The 15,960-nt window shown below is 39.3% G+C and overlaps 1 protein-coding gene and 1 long non-coding RNA gene across 4 annotated transcripts in view; one reads left to right on the top strand and one right to left on the bottom strand.

Annotated features, from left to right (window-relative positions):
- Window positions 1-1,386, bottom strand: part of LOC109493966 — a 61,969-nt gene extending 60,583 nt beyond the window's left edge. The window contains exon 1 of one of the 2 annotated variants that reach the window (XR_002737657.2): window positions 1,040-1,386. This is a non-coding gene — a long non-coding RNA (uncharacterized LOC109493966). The remainder of the gene's footprint in view (window positions 1-1,039) is intronic. The other variant, XR_002737656.2, reaches the window with a different exon arrangement.
- Window positions 1-15,960, top strand: part of NR6A1 (nuclear receptor subfamily 6 group A member 1) — a 232,249-nt gene that overhangs the window by 102,438 nt on the left and 113,851 nt on the right. The gene's annotated exons all lie outside the window — the stretch shown is intronic.

Genomic DNA, 15,960 nt, shown 5'->3' with positions numbered 1-15,960 from the left:
ATATACCTGAAAAAATGTCTATAGGCTTGAAGGGCCATGCTTTTTACACTCCTTCCATATCGCAGGTACTATGGAATGGAGAGCCTTTTATGTTTCTTTTTGTCTTAAACTCAGACAGCTTTGTAAGCAGTAGTGTGTAGATTACAAGAGTTAGACAAAAGCAGGCGCGACTGCGAAGAGTTGGGTGGGGGGAAGCTTGGGGCACTTCCTGTCACTCAACACATTCCAGATCACTAAAAAATTTCCACACCCTCTGCATTCCCTCTTGCCCACCCCAGATCCCAGTATTTTCTGATCCATATGTTGTGGTATTTATCACACTCCTCTCTATCACTGGGCTCTGGCAAGACGGCTTCAGAGGAGATGCATTCCTTTAGATTGCACAAAGCATAGCTGGGAAAATGGCTGGCAGTTTCAGAATCTAGTCACGATCGCACGCATGAGCACCTCACACATCCATGCCCCTTCCCTCCCCCCCCCCCCCCCCCCCCGCCTCCCGCCCCTGCAGCTGGCTGACCTGTCTCACCCACTGCTGGCCTATCGAACGGCCAGGACTGTCTGGTTTTGGCTCATGCCTTTGTCCATGTCTGGCTTAGTTCCTCTCTGTCTACGCTTGCCACTACCCCCACCGCCCCAGGCAGCACAAGTGTTTGGCCACACAAAACTACAGATAGAAAAGGTGGTAAAAACTTCAAACTTTTTTCTGCAACAGTTTATTCTTTTGTGAATTTCTCCCTTTTTTAACTATTCTGTTTTAAGAAAACAAATACAAAATTAATTATATAAAGGCAAAGAATGCAAAACAACCTTTGTGTTCCTTATAATAACTGACTTCATAACTCTCTCCAGCTGCGTTATGGGGTGTGTATAAAAAGCTTCTGTTCTGAGAACAAAGGAGCACGTGCAGAAATGAGACTAAAAAAAATCCACTGACAGTATTTCACTACACAAATTACTTAAAAGATTTTAGTTAAGTCTCTCAACAGATTCAATGTTAAAATGGTTTTTAGTTTAAAAAAAAAAAATTGAAAGTGCTTACCCAGTAAAAGAACCGAAGTAGTCCTGAACTGTTACGTAAGACTTTTTACAGTTGGATCTTTGTCAAAAGGGGGTGGGGGTGATGGGAGAAAGCAGCAACAACAATCAAAAAAGTTCGAGCTGCTGTGGCTAGAGGACAACTTCTGTGTTTCCAGATAGGATTCTTGCTGTAGAAATGGAACTTCCAGCCAGCACAGCATCCTGTCCCGGTAGAGAAATGAGTTTGTCAGTAAAAAAAATTAGATACTGGAACCCAGGGTAGACGAGGTATTGAACCGCGCCAGATTTCCTTGCAGCCCTGTCTGCTCAGCTCGCATTGAACTATATATGACCCAGATGATGGACAGAAGCACATTCAGTCATGTGCACTCTGGAAGAAAGCGGATTTGCTGGTCCCTGGCAGTGCAGGGGTTTGTCTTCTGATTGGGCTGTGCCCTGATCAGTGAAATGTGAAGCCCTCACCATTCAGAGGCCGTAATTCAGGACTGGCAGTTTGAGTGTCTGGCTGCCTTTAGTCACCGAGAGACTTTGAAGGTGTTGCTTTTGTTTGGTGGCATTACCCACCCAGAGGTTGCTTATACCTATGTACTAGTGTCAGGAGCAATGCTAGTCTTTCTGAAATGTAAACAGGCAACTGACTTTGCCTGAACCCTGTCATCTTATTGTTGATGAACTTGGCTCTAACTTAAATCAATTATTTGATGTGAGAATTTTTGTGATCCTAACCAAGGCTCCTGTCCACACCACATGCTGGCCTTTATTTTAGGGTTTGATAAGATAAAAATAAAGGTGGCATTTGACTTCCTAGATGGTGTAAATTTCTCTTAATGAAAATTGTATGGATGGATAGCAGAGAAGTTAAGTTTTAGATTCTGGAGTCTTTGAACATACTAGGAAAAAGCTTTATCACTTACTGTCCCCATTGTGAAGCTGTCACTCTTATCCCAGTCCTTAGTCACATAGGGGACTGCAGAGGAGAAGCTTCCAAAGTGTAGACCCCCTGAGCTGTGACATAGGCTTTAATCATGCAAGACAGCCAGAGTCTACCCTGTCCTGTCTGTCTGAACTAGGGTCCTTGATTTATTTCCCATCTTTCTGAGCCACTAGGAAACCAGGTCATTATACAGCACTGTCAGTTGTGACATTTTTGTTTAGTATATAAAAGTTGCTTTGTTTAATGCAAATTAGCAGTATTTTTTTTTTTAAATCTGAGGCAGTAAAGTTTTGTTATGAGACCTTGGCACTGATACATGAAATCTACTCCACATGGACCTGTCATTTTATTCTGAGAACTGTTTTTAAAAATTTTTTGTATGTTTATTTTTGAGAGAGAGAGAGAGAAAGAGAGAAAGGCACGAGTGGGGGAGGGGCAGAGAGAGAGGGAGACAGAATCCGAAGCAAGCTCCAGGCTCTGAGCTGTCAGCACAGCGCCCAACACGGGGCTCAAACTCACAAACTGTGAGATCATGACCTAAGCTGAAGTCAGACACTTGACCTACTGAGCCACCCAGGCGCCCTGGTTCTAAGAACTTTCTTATCTCTTTAGGAATTAGCCTATAAAAAATCCTAAACTGCCTTTTACACATACAGATACTTTGGTTTATTTTTGTCTCTTTCACACTTGTGGAAATAAACCTGTGGTCACCATATAGCATCTGTCTATTTTGCTCTAAATTCTGGGTTTGGATGTTTGTGTGTTTGTGATTGCTTGGGTGTTGACTACATTACACAGGGTTCTGTGTTTGAGGACTGTCCCAAAATCTTCTCATGTCTTAACCTGGGGAAAGTTGGGTTGATAAGTATGCTACCAGATATAAGAATGATCAAAGTCAGAGAACAGGGGACGCATGCATTTCTCTTTCTATAAGTCGTAGGACAATTACTTTTTTTTAAGTTGTGGTAAAATATACATAATCATTTATCATTTATCATTTTACCCACTTTTAAGTATACAATTCTGTAGTGTTAAGTATGTTCACCTTGTACAGTCTTCACCACCATTGGTCACCAGAACTTTTTCATCTTTTCCCCAATTGAACCTCTGTATATAACACTTCCAATTCTTCCCTCCCTACAACTCCTGGCAACCACATTTCTACTTTCTGTCTCTATGAATTTTTGACTCTCAGAATACCTCATATACACAGAATAATACAGTGTTTGTCTTTTTGTTAGTGGCTTACTTTACTTCACTTTGCATAATGTCCACTATGCTCATCCATGTTGTAGCATGTGTCAGAATTTCCTTCCTTTTAAAGACTGCAGAGTTCCGTTGTGTATATACCACATTTATCCTTTTTATCTGTCAGTGCACACTTCAGTTGCTTCTACCTTTTGGCTATTAACACAATCATTCTTGACCATTCTTATAATCTTGTGAGGGCTTCGTTATAGAGCTGCTCTGACCCATGACAGAAGCTATTCCGTTTTATAAAATGGAAGGGTTTTGATATACCTATCAACTCTAGGGACTAACCAGTACCTAAGATCAGGTTTGCTAGAGAAGGACAGTTTCATTTCAGCCTTCCTGGATAAGACCTAATATATACTACACTCCCATACTTACTGTTTTTGGATTTATCTTTCCGATTACACTGTGAGCTCTTCATGGGTAAGGACTGTGGCCAATTCCTCTTGAATTGTGCCTATGCCCCTTGTGTAGACCCAGGACCTGTGTAACACAATGAACATTAATCAAAGTTAGTTGAAAAAATTGTGTGTAAATGAATAATAATGATAGTTAATTTTTACTGTATTTTATTATGTACCAGACACTATGACAGGTATTTTATATATATCAGCTCATTTAATCTTCAGAATAACCCTGTGAGATAAGTACTATTACCTTCATTTAATAATAAGGGAACTTGCCTGAGTCCTTACAGCATGTATAAGATATAATGGGGATTTCAACCCTAGTCTCTTTTGGCTCCAGATCCATTATGCTAGAGGCAAATTTCCTAGTGAGATCATGATCAGTGGGTTTTAGGCTAAGCATTGATTCCAAATCAAATATTCTTTCCCTGAGCATCAAGAGCTATAGCCCTATGATAGATATGGTTCATGAATAGATACTCAGAAGAAAGGTTGGCATATTAGTAACTTGGATCTTTTATAGATTTTTAGCTGAACAACTCCTTGTTGAACTCAGTTGACGGATATTCCTGTGTATGCAGATTCTTTCTCGTTATTTTTTAAGTTTATTTCTTTATTTTATGAGAGAGACAGCACAAACAGCAGGGGAGGGGCAGAGAGAGAGAATCTCAAGTAGCTCCCATGCTGTCATTACAGAGCCCAATTCAGGAACCTCGAGATCATGACGTGAGCTGAAATCAAGAGTTGGACACTTAACTGGCTGAGCCACCCTGGGCACCCCTGTCATGTTATCTTGAAAGTAGAGTTAAATGGAATGCACTGGAATGATTGCATTGATGTTCTTCATTTGGCAGATACACACCCATAAACGTGTATAGGTATACATATAACATACGTACGTGGTATATATATGTGTGTGTGTGCGCGCGCGCGCGTGCACGCACGCATGCAAGTGAGTAAAATCTAGGTGCTAAGGAAAGATCAAGAACAAAACAAAAGATTCTTCCAGAGCTTATATTCTAGTGAAAAGACAGAAAATAAGTTAACAAAATAAAATGAAGTAAAACAGAAAAGCATGCTATGAAGAAAATAAAACAAGGAATCTGAAATTGACCAGTAAAGAGGAACTTTACCAGTATTTTTAAATAAGGTTGTATTGACATATTCTGATTCAAATAAGGTTGATTGCAGGGCGCCTGGGTGGCTCAGTTGGTTAAGCGTCCGACTTCGGCTCAGGTCATGATCTCTCAGTCTGTGGGTTCGAGCCCCGCGTCGGGCTCTGTGCTGACCACTCAGAGCCTGGAGCCTGTTTCAGATTCTGTGTCTCCCTCTCTCTGACCCTTCCCCGTTCATGCTCTGTCTCTCTCTGTCTCAAAAATAAATAAACATTAAAAAAAATTAAAAAAAAAAAACAAAAACAAATAAGGTTGATTGCTAATATTTGGTCTGTGTTGTTTTATTTTTTCAAATTCTCAAATACTTTGAGAAATACAGAAGGTAATGTTACACACACTTGATAGTTTCATTTTATAGGTCAGTGGCTTTCAATTTTTTTGACTATTATCCACTGTAAGAAATATTTTATATTATGATCAATTATACACATATTTGTGTATATATCTACATATCTATCTATATATATCTGAAACCACAGTTTTATGAAATAGTACTTGTCCTTACAACATGTAGTGTCATCTGATATTTTTCTCTTTAATTTTTTTTACTTAAAAAAAAGTTATTTAGGGGCACCTGGATGGCTTATTCAATTAAGCGTCTGACTTCAGCTCAGGTCATGATCTCGCAGTTGGGGAGTTCGAGCCCCACGTCGTGCTCTGTGCTGACAGCTCAGAGTCTGGAACCTGCTTCAGACTCTGTATCTCCCTTTCTCTGCCCTTCCCCTGCTCACATTCTCTCTCTCTCTCTCTCAAAAATAAATGAACATTAAAAAAAAAAAGGAAAAAGAAGTGTTTTAAACAAAAAAGTTATTTAAAGCCATTAAATTGGTTTTACAAGCCACTGAAGGGGCAACCTGAACTTTGAAAAATACTGTGGGTGAGAAAATTGAGGGTCTGAGAGGTTATGACTCGTCCAGTGTCACATAGCAAGGAAGTGGCAGAGCTAGGACTTGAATCAAAGCTTGATTCCAAAGCCCGTATTTGTTCTACCACATTATATAGCTTCCCTGCTGATACTAATCTTTAATGAAACTGAACAACAACAAACCACAAATGATCTTTAATAATAATGATTATATAAAATGTAAATTTACCAAAGCAGAGGCTACAGGAAGAAGCAAAATAGTCTTCCTCTGATCGTTGCCTGTGCATTTTTCAAAGAGCTGTTGGCCACTTGGAGTTGTCTGTCCATATCTTGGACAGAATGCAGTTGACAGTACTCATTAGTTATGCTGGGAATCTGCAGATTCCCAAAGCACTTGTATCTCATTATTCAGCCCAGCCCTGAGGTAACCGTAGTTCTTAAAATAATAGCTGTGTAAGACCTAGCTTCTGAGTGTGAGTGTGGCCTTCAAAAGTGAGGTATTGCAGTGTGACTTGGAGTCAGGACTCAAATGTGGGAAAAGATACCAAGAGTCTGAGTTCAGCCCTGACGTCTCTGACTGTGGTACTGGTTAATTTTGTGGAAAGGAGAAATCACACCCTCCTCTCTCCCTGGAATATAAGGCTATATCAAAGAGGGAAGGAAAGGGAATGAATGCCTTTTGTCTACTATGAGCTATGCACTGTACTCTAGGCACTTCTGACAAGGGTTTTTAATTTTCACAACAGTTCTGTGAGGGGAATGTTATTATCCCTATTTTGCAGAAAAGAAGTGTTAAAGAAATGATTCTTAAGAATCACAATCAGGTAGTGGCTGAAGCTGGGACAGAAACTCTACTATACCTTAACTTTAAAAATCATACCCTTCACCTTACAGCTAACTTCGAGCTCCAGGCTGATGAGACTGTATAGAAGGTGACATTGCTAGGCCTTGGGAATAAAGAGTTATGTCCTAAGACAGACACCTGTGAAAACCTAATAGTGTTGAAATAGAGCTGATTTCTTACTCCTCTGCAGTCTGGGGTTTGACTGGGATACCTCCAAGACTTTTAATCAGTCTGGACTTGGGGTTTGGGGCTAGTTTTTACTTCATGCAGTGGCTTTCTAGTGAAAAACAGGAGTTTAATCTGCTAGTTTCCATTATTAACCAGCTGAATTGGTTTTTCTCTCTCTTTTTTCTTTTTAAGTTTATTTATTTATTTTGAGAGAGAGAGTGAGAGCATGGGAGGGGCAGCGAGAGGGGAGAGAGGGAGAATCCCAAGCAGGCCCCATACTGCCCACTCAGAGCCCGACACGGGGCTTGAACTCATGAACCATGAAATCATGACCTGAACTGAAATCAAGAGTTGACACTTAACCACTGCAGCCACCCATGCGCCCCCTTTCTCCTTTTCTGCCATGACTTGGACATAGGTTTTTGTTTTTTTTCCCTTTTGGGCTTCAGTTGGGTTGGCTGTCCAAATCTTCTAGACTTCCTTATACCTTGGTTAGCCAAAAATAGTCAGGTACCATTGTCTGCTAGGGAAAGGTTAAAGTCACATGGGTAGGATTGGATTTAAGGCACAGATCATAAACTGTTTCTCCTGTGGTGGCCAAGAATATGCTCATTTTTTGTGAAGAAGAGACTGATCCAATATTAAGCATTAAAAAAAATTTTTTTTTAAGTTTATGTTCTTATTTTAAGAAAGACAGAGATAGCACAAGCTAGGGAGGGGCAGAGAGAGAGGGAGAGAGAAACCCAAGCAGGCTCCGTGCTGTCAGCTTAGAGCCCTATGTGGAGCTTGAAACCAATGAAACATGAGATCATGACCTGAGCTGAAACTGAGTCGGACGCTCAACTGACTGAGCCACCCAGGCGCCCCCATAATTATTTGATTGTATAATTAAAACTAAGGATTTTGGATAATATCTTCAGATACATATATCTGAAGGCCTATTTTTTTCTCTCCCATTTTATCTTCCCATGGATTACATCAAGGGCAAAGATGGCAAAGTAGATTAGGCAGAAAGAGACAGGAATAACCATGGGGCAGACCCTGTGGTAGGTGCTTTGCAATGTTGTTATTTTGAATTCTCACAGTATCACGATTAAGTTGGTATTGCCACTTCGTCTTTTATACAAATGAAGAAACTGAGGTGTAGAGAAGTTAAATAATTTCTTCAAGATTCATAAGACAGAACCAGTAATCTCACTCAGGTTTTTTATGGGTTGTTTTTGGGTTTTTGTTTTTGTTTTTGTTTTTGTTTGTGGCTCCAAAGCCCTCTCTCTTTATTACCTAATTACTGTCTTCTTTAAAGCACTTCCGGGGTGCCTGGGTGGCTCAGTCGGTTAAGCAGCTGACTTCAGCTCAGGTCACGATCTCGCGGTCTGTGAGTTCGAGCCCCGAGTCGGGCTCTGGGCTGACGGCTCCGAGCCTGGAGCCTGTTTCCGATTCTGTGTCTCCCTCTCTCTCTGCCCCTCCCCCGTTCATGCTCTGTCTTTCTCTGTCTCAAAAATAAATAAACGTTAAAAAAAAAAATTAAAAAAAAAAATCACTTCCATTTTCTCTGAGAGGCATTGCCAGGGTTGAGGGAATGTCAGCGGTGATTATACCTCTTAGGAACAGACTTTTCCAAAATCTTTAGGAGCTCATTGTAACACGGATGGACGGACCAATGAGACCTGGAATAGCCACTGATCCAGAGTCTCAAGGTTATTGAGGAAAAAGTGATAGGGCAAAAAAGTCATGTAGCTGGGGGCTGAGCTCCATTGAGGTCAGGCTGTATCATGGGAAGAAGCGAGGGCTGAATTTCAAGTCATAAAAAGCTGAACGTAGGTAGGTACCAGGGCTCCCAAAGGATGTGGTTCTGAGGCAGGCCAGTGGTGGCCATGGGTGGCTACCTATTTGTAGTGGTTTCTACTAGGCTTCTACTAGGCCTCTTACATTAACCTTCTATGTAAGGATACTGTCCAAGAGATATGTGACCCTGAAATTACCCACTTTCTAAAAGTTTACGTGTTTACCATTCCCATTAAAATCATAAGTGCCCACTGAGAAAAAATGGCAGGTTAATTAATTTAAGCAATTTTTAGGGAGTCTTTTTTAACTGCAATATTTTTGAACATACAGTTTTCTTCTTTATAAAAACTGTAATGTCTTGTTTTCCTCTAGGCTTATAAAGGCAGAGGTGCTTGGGTGGCTCAGTCAGTTAAGTGTCCAACTCTTGATTTCAGCTCAGGGCATGATCTCACAGTTATGAGATTGAGCCCCGGAGGCTCTGTGCTGAGTGTGGGACCTGCTTGGAGATTCTCATTCTCTTTCTTTCTCTCTCTCTCTCTCTCTCTCTCTCTCTCTCTCTCTCTCTCTGCCTCTCTTTCTCTCCCCTTTCCCCACTCGTGTGCGCGCTCTCTCTCAAAATAAATAAACTTAAAAAAATAAAGGCAGTAACTATTAACTTGAAAACTTAGAAAATTGTATTTTTTTCTTTCCTGTGCATTTTATTTAATTAGTAAATTTTATTGTTAAGAGCAGTTTTAGGTTCATTTCAAAGCTGAGTGTAAAGTACAGAGAGTTCTCATCTAACCTCTATCCCCAACATGCATAAATAACCTCCCCCACTGTCAACACCAAGCACCAGAGTGGTGCAGTTGTTACAGCTGATGAACCTATATTGACACATCATTATCACCTGAAATCCATAGTTTACTTTAGGGTTCACTCTTGGTGTTATGCATACTGTGGATTTTGACAAATGTGTAATGACATGTATTATCATTGCAGTATTGTACAGAATTGTTTCACCGCCTTAAAAATGCTCTGTGTTGTGCTTGTTCATTCCTCCCTCCCTCCTAACTACTGGCAACTACTAATATTTTTACTGACTTCATAGTTTTGCCTTTTCCAGATGTCATATAATTGGAGTCTTACAGTTAGTATGTGACCATTTTAGATGGGCTTTTTTCACTTACTAAGATGCATTCAAGTTTCTTCCATGTCTTTTCATGGTTTGATAGCTTCTTTTTAGCACTGAATAATATTCCATTGTCTGGATGTTCCAGTTTATCCATTCATCTACTTAAAGACATCTTGGTTGCTTCCAAGTTTTAGCAGTTAAGATTAAAGCTGCAGTAGACATCTATGTGCAATTTTTTTGTGTGGATGTAAAATTTCAGTTCGTTTGGGTTAATACCAAGGAGTTTAATTCCTGGATTGTATTGTATGAGTATGTTTAGTTTTTTTGAAACTCCCAAACTGTCTGTCATAGTGGTTATACCAGTTTGCATTCTGACCAGCAAGCAATGAGAATTTTTATTGCTCCATATCCTCGTCAGCATTTGGTATTGTCAGTGTTTTGGATTTTGGTCATTCTAATAGGTGTGTAGTGGTATTTCATTGTTATAATTTGAAGTTGCATAATGATGTATAACTTTGAGCATCTTTTGTTTGCTTGCCATCTGTATATCTTCTTTGGTGAGATGTCTGTTCAAATCTTTTGCCTACTTTTTAATTGGGTTGTTCATTTTCTTATTGTTGAGTTTTAAGAGTTTCTTTTATATTTTAGATAACAGACTTTCATTGAATATGTCTTTTGCAAGTATTTTTTTCTAGTCTGTGGCTTGTCTTCTCATTCTCTTGACATTGTCGTTAGCAGACCAGGTTTTGTTTTATTCATTTTATAGTAATTTTTTTTTTTTTAATTTAAGTTTCTTCATTTATTTTGAGAGAGAGAGGAGCATGAGTGGGGTAATGGCAGAGAGAGAGGGAGAGACCCTCTCCTGGGACTTGAACTCACAGTGAGATCATGACCCAAGCTGAGATCAAGAGTCAAACGCTCAACTGACTGAGCCTCCAGGTGCCCCTATAATAAATTTGTTTAAAGCTTATTTTATTTTTATTTTTGAGAGAGAGAGAATGTGAGCAGGGGAGGGGAGAGAGAGAAGGAGAAAGAGAAAATCCCAAGCACTGTTAGTGCAGAGCCTGACATGGTGCTTGATCCCATGAACTGTGAGATCATGATCTGAGCCTAAATCAAGAAGTGGACACTTAAATGACTGAGACACCCGGGAGCCCCCATAAGTTTTTATTTTTAATGAAGTCTGTCAGTGATTTCTTTCATGGATGATGCCTCTGGTCATTGTCATACTCAAGGTCATAGAGGTTTTCTCCTATGTTATCTTTTAGGAATTTCATAGTTTTGTGTTTGACATTTAGGCCTGTGATTCATTTTGACTTAACTTTTGTGAAAAGTGTAAGGTCTGTGTGTAGATTCATCTTTTTACATGTGGGTATTCAGTCGTTCTGGCACCATTTGTTGGAAAGACCTTTTTTGTTCCATTGTATTGCCTTTACTCCTTTGTCATAGATCAGTTGACTGTATTTATGTGAGTCTGTGTCTGCGCTCTCTCTTCTGTTCCATTGATATGTTTGTCTGTTATTTCCTCAATATCACACTGTCTTGATTACTGGATCTTTGCAGTAATTCTTGAAATCAGGTAGTGCTAGTCCTCTGACTCTGTTCTTCTTCTCCTTCAATATTGATAGGGTTGGCTATTCTGGGTCTTTGCATCTCCATATAAACTTCAGAATCAGTTTGTTAATACCTACAAAATCGGGGGTGCCTGGGTGGCTCAGTCAGTTGAGCGTCTGACTTCAGCTCAGGTCATGATCTCCCACTCGATGAGTTTGAGCCCTGCGTTGGGCTCTGTGCTGACAGCTCAGAGCCTGCAGCCTGCTTCAGATTCTGTGCCTCCCTCTCTCTCTGCCCCTCCCCTGCTCATGCTTTGTCTCTCTCTGTCTCAAAAATAAATTTAAAAAAACATTAAAAAAAATTTAAAAACATAAAAATAAAAAAAATACCTACAAAATCATTTTGTTTTGGTTGGGTTTGTACTGAATCTATAAATCAAGGTGGGAAGAACTAGCATCTTCACAATATTGACTCTTCTTTTTTTTTTTTTTTTAATTTTTTTTTTTTAACGTTTATTTATTTTTGAGACAGAGAGAGACAGAGCATGAACAGGGGAGGGGCAGAGAGAGGGAGACACAGAATCTGAAACGGGCTCCAGGCTCTGAGCTGTCAGCACAGAGCCTGACGCGGGGCTCGAACTCACGGACCGTGAGATCGTGACCTGGCTGAAGTCAGACGCTTAACCGACTGCGCCACCCAGGCACCCCTATTGACTCTTCTTATCCATAAACATAGAATACCTTCCTGTTTATGTAGTACTTCTTTAATATTTTTCAACAGAATTTTGTAATTTTCTTCATACAGATCTTGTACATATTTTGTCAGATTTAATACCTAAGTATTTCATTTGGTGGAGGTGCTAATAATGGTAATGTGTTTTTAATTTCACTTGCTCAGGAAAGCCATGGGCGTGGCTTATTTATTAACCTTCTATTCTGCAACCTTGCTGTCACTGCTTATTAGTTCTAGGAGTTTTGTTTTTTGTTTGTTTGTGTGGAGAGAGAGTATGTGTGGGGGAGGGGCAGAGAGCGAAGGAGACAGAATCCAAAGCAGGCTCCAGGCTCCAGGCTCTGAGCTATCAGCACAGAGCCCGACACGGGGCTTGAACTTGTGAACTGTGAGATCATGACCTGAGCCAAAGTTGGATGTTTAACCGACTGAGCCACCCAGGCACACCTGAACAAAGACAATTTTATTTCTTCCTTTCCAAACTGTATACTTTTTATTTCTTTTTCTTATCTTATTACATTAGGTGGCACTTCTAGTACAATGTTGGAAAGCACTGGTGAGAGGGGACATCCTTGCATTGTTCCTGATCTTAGCAGGAAAGCTTTGAGTTTCATATCTTTAAGTATAATGTTAGCTGTAGGTTTTTTGTAGATTTTCTTTATTGAATTGAGCAAGTTCCCCATGATTCCTAGTTTGTTGAATTTTTAGTAGGAATAGGTATTGGATATGTCATGCTTTATCTGCATCTATTGATATGATCAAGTGATTGTTCTTCTTTAGAAAAGAATGTTTAACCAGCCTTACATACCTGGAATAAACCCCGCTTGATTGTAATGTATAATTCTTCTTTACATTTTTGGATTCCAATTGCTAATACTTTGTTGAGGATTTTTTTTTTTTTAATATGAAATTTATTGACAAATTGGTTTCCATACAACACCCAGTGCTCATCCCAAAAGGTGCCATCCTCAATACCCATCACCCACCCTCTCCTCCCTCCCACCCCCCATCAACCCTCAGTTTGTTCTCAGTTTTTAAGAGTCTCTTATGCTTTGGCTCTCTCCCACTCTAACCTGTTTTTTTTTTTCCTTCCCCTCCCCCATGGGTTCCTGTTAATTTCTCAGGGTCCACATAAGAGTGAAACCATATGGTATCTGTCTTTCTCTGTATGACTTATTTCACTTAGCATCACACTCTCCAGTTCCATCCACGTTGCTACAAAAGGCCATATTTCATTTTTTCTCATTGCCACGTAGTACTCCATTGTGTATATAAACCACAATTTCTTTATCCATTCATCAGTTGATGGACATTTAGGCTCTTTTCATAATTTGGCTATTGTTGAGAGTGCTGCTATGAACATTGGGGTACAAGTGGCCCTATGCATCAGTACTCCTGTATCCCTTGGATAAATTCCTAGCAGTGCTATTGCTGGGTCATAGGGTAGGTCTATTTTTAATTTTCTGAGGAACCTCCACACTGCTTTCCAGAGCGGCTGCACCAATTTGCATTCCCACCAACAGTGCAAGAGGGTTCCCGTTTCTCCACATCCTCTCCAGCATCTATAGTCTCCTGATTTGTTCATTTTGGCCACTCTGACTGGCGTGAGGTGATATCTGAGTGTGGTTTTGATTTGTATTTCCCTGATAAGGAGCGACGCTGAACATCTTTTCATGTGCCTGTTGGCCATCCGGATGTCTTCTTTAGAGAAGTGTCTATTCATGTTTTCTGCCCATTTCTTTACTGGGTTATTTGTTTTTCGGGTGTGGAGTTTGGTGAGCTCTTTATAGATTTCGGATACTAGCCCTTTGTCCGATATGTCATTTGCGAATATCTTTTCCCATTCCGTTGGTTGCCTTTTAGTTTTGTTGGTTGTTTCCTTTGCTGTGCAGAAGCTTTTTATCTTCATAAGGTCCCAGTAATTCACTTTTGCTTTTAATTCCCTTGCCTTTGGGGATGTGTCGAGTAAGAGATTGCTACGGCTGAGGTCAGAGAGGTCTTTTCCTGCTTTCTCCTCTAAGGTTTTGATGGTTTCCTGTCTCACATTTAGGTCCTTTATCCATTTTGAGTTTATTTTTGTGAATGGTGTGAGAAAGTGGTCTAGTTTCAACCTTCTGCATGTTGCTGTCCAGTTCTCCCAGCACCATTTGTTAAAGAGGCTGTCTTTTTTCCATTGGATGTTCTTTCCTGCTTTGTCAAAGATGAGTTGGTCATACGTTTGTGGGTCTAGTTCTGGGGTTTCTATTCTATTCCATTGGTCTATGTGTCTGTTTTTGTGCCATGTTGAGGATTTTTGTGTCTGTATGAGTGAGAGATGTTGGTTTGAAGTTTTCTTGTAAGATCTTGGTCTTTTTGTTATTGGTGTAATGCTGGCCTCATGTAATGAGTTTAGAAGTATTCCCTCTACTTCTAAATCACTTGTATATTCTATAAAAGATCACAGAATAATTTCTTCCTTGAATGAACCTGTATAGGCTTGGGGCTTTTTGTTTGGGAAGGTTGTTAAGTACTGATTCAATTTCTTTAATAGATAAAGGCCTATTCAGATTGTCTGTTGCTTCTTGTGTTTGTTTTGACAGATTATGTCTTCAAGGAATTGGTCCATTTCATCTAGGTTATCAAATTTGTGGGCATAGAATTGTTCATAGTATTTCTTTATTATCTTTCTACTGTCCATATGATCTGTACTATTGTTAATACCCTCTTTCATTTCTGCTATTAATAATTTGGTTCTTCTCTCTCTTTTTTTTTTTTCCTTAGCCTGGATACAGACTTTTTTATTTTATTTATCTTTGCAAAGAACTAGCTTTTGGTTTTGTTGATTTTTCTCTAAAGATTTCTAGTTTTCAATTTCATTGATTATTTTTCTAGTTTTTTTTATTTCCCTAATTCTGTTTGTTTTGGATTTAATTTGCTTTCCTTTTTCTAGTTTCCTAACATGGAAACTTAGATTATTGGTTTTAAATCTTTCTTTTTTTCTAATATATAAATTCAGTGCTATAAATTTCCCTTTGAGCATTGCTTTTGATGCAACCTACAAATTTTGATAAGTTCTATTTTTATTTTCATTTAGTTCCAAATATTTAAAAATTTCTCTTGAGAGTTCTTCTTTGACCCATGTGTTACAATTGTGTTGTTTAGGGGTGCCTGGGTAGCTCAGTCAGTTGGGTGTCCGACTTCAGCTCAGGTCATGATGTCATGGCTCGTGAGTTCAAGCCCCGCGTTGGGCTCTGTGCTGACAGCTTAGAGTCTGGAGCCTGCTTCAGATTCTGTGTGTCCCTCTCTCTCTCTCTCTCTCTCTACCCTCCTCCACTCATGCTCTGTCTCCCTCTGTCTCAAAAGTAAATAAACATTAAAAAAAAAAAAAGAATTGTGTTGTTTAATATCCAAGTATTTTAGGATTTTCCAGCTATCTTGCTATTATTGATTTCTGTTTTAATTCCATTGTGATTTGAGAGCAGGTATTGTATGATTTCTGTTCTTTTAAACTGGTTGAAGTTTCTTTTATGGCTCAGAATGTGGTCCTTTTTTGGTGAATGTTCCATATGAATTTGAGAAGAATATATAATCTGCATTGTTGGATGAAGTGGTCTATAGATGTCAATTATATCCAATTGATTTTTAGTATTGTTGAGATCAACTGTGTCCTTACTGATTTTATGGCTTTTGGATATGTCCATATCTCAAAGAGAGGTGTTAAAGTCTCCAGTGATAATAGTAGATTCATCTATTTCTCATTGCAGTTCTATCAGTTTTTGCCTTACGTATTTTGACACTATTGTTAGGTGCATACCTATTAAGGATTGTTATGTCATCTTGGAATATTGAACCCTTTATCATTATTATGTAATGTTTCTCTTCATCCCTGATCATTCTCCTTGTTCTGAAATCTGCATTGTCTAAAATTAATATAGCTATTCTGCTTTCTTTTGATCAGTGTTACTATGATGTATCTTTGTCCCTCCCTTTACTTTTTTTTTTTTTTTAAATGTAATTTATTGCCAAGTTAGCTAACATACAGTGTATACAGTGTGCTCTTGGTTTCAGGGGTAGATTCCCATGATTCATCGCTTGTATACAACACCCAGTGCTC

Source organism: Felis catus, chromosome D4 (genome assembly GCF_018350175.1).
Source record: "Felis catus isolate Fca126 chromosome D4, F.catus_Fca126_mat1.0, whole genome shotgun sequence".
In the NCBI taxonomy this organism is placed as follows: domain Eukaryota; kingdom Metazoa; phylum Chordata; class Mammalia; order Carnivora; family Felidae; genus Felis; species Felis catus.
Note: the sequence above shows the minus strand (reverse complement) of the source record. Positions and strands in the feature narration are given on the sequence as shown.